We start from the raw sequence: 1,099 nt of genomic DNA on the forward strand, positions 1-1,099 counted from the left end.
GAAACAGTTTAGTGCGGATGTCAAGGAAGGTTAGATGAACCTTAGCACTGCCTTGTGCTTTATCATTTTGCTTGACACAAGAATGCCTAATTAGGCTGGCGATCGGTTTTAATACATAATGTTGAAACTTGCGTTTGTGCTGCGAGAACGTCTGCTCATGACCCACCTATTTACTGTTGTTTACACTCTGCTGGAGTGTTTTGGAAACGAATCACAGTTTGATTGTTCTATTTCCACTAGGTTATCTCACGGTCAAGTTTTTCAAAAATTCCTCACAGAGGTATAACGTTAGCATCGATTGACGTTTTAAGGTGGTCGGTGATACCGTTACATGCTGAGGTATCGTTACAACACAGTGGTATTGCAGAGAGATCATTCTGGATCATGTCCATCTGTTTAGGGTGTAGTAGAGCCTGATTTTCTGTTTATGGACGACAATACCTGCCCACACTGGACCGATGAGATATCAGACGCAATCGAAAGCGAAGATACGGATTGGTCTGCTTACTCCCCATACCTAAAACCTATAGAGCATGCCTGAGATGCTCCTGGCAGATGTGTATCTCAGTGAACACTCTCTCCCTGAGCTGTGCAAAAACTGAAAACCACCTTGAGTGAGGAGTGGGAAAATGTTCCCCAAGGACTCCTCAAGAGTTTGGTAGACAGCATGAATAACAGGTGCAAAATGGGCATTAGTGCCAAGGAGGGACATTCCTTACTGGGAGTCCAATACTGACCTTTGTATTTGGAGTCTGACCTGTGTCAAACATAAACGTTATTTGTATCTGTTACCATCGTTTTTCATGTGGCGAAATCTCTACTGTTTTTTTCTTATAAATCTACCACTCTACCTATATTACATATGTACTGTGTTTTATGTCTTCCATTATTGCCTGTGATTATTGCTGCCCAACGAGGTCTCTGTTCCTTAGGAATTTTCAGACAGTATATATCTCTTCTTGCCTACATTACGAGGTGTGGTTTTTATTTTTTTACCATCCAGCTGTGATACAGAGTCCCAAATCAGCCAAAATATCTACAAACGATAATTCTTCGTAATGCCCACCCACATAACACTAACTAACAAAATTGCTGATAA

Source organism: Schistocerca nitens, chromosome 3 (genome assembly GCF_023898315.1).
Source record: "Schistocerca nitens isolate TAMUIC-IGC-003100 chromosome 3, iqSchNite1.1, whole genome shotgun sequence".
NCBI classification, from domain to species: Eukaryota; Metazoa; Arthropoda; class Insecta; order Orthoptera; family Acrididae; genus Schistocerca; species Schistocerca nitens.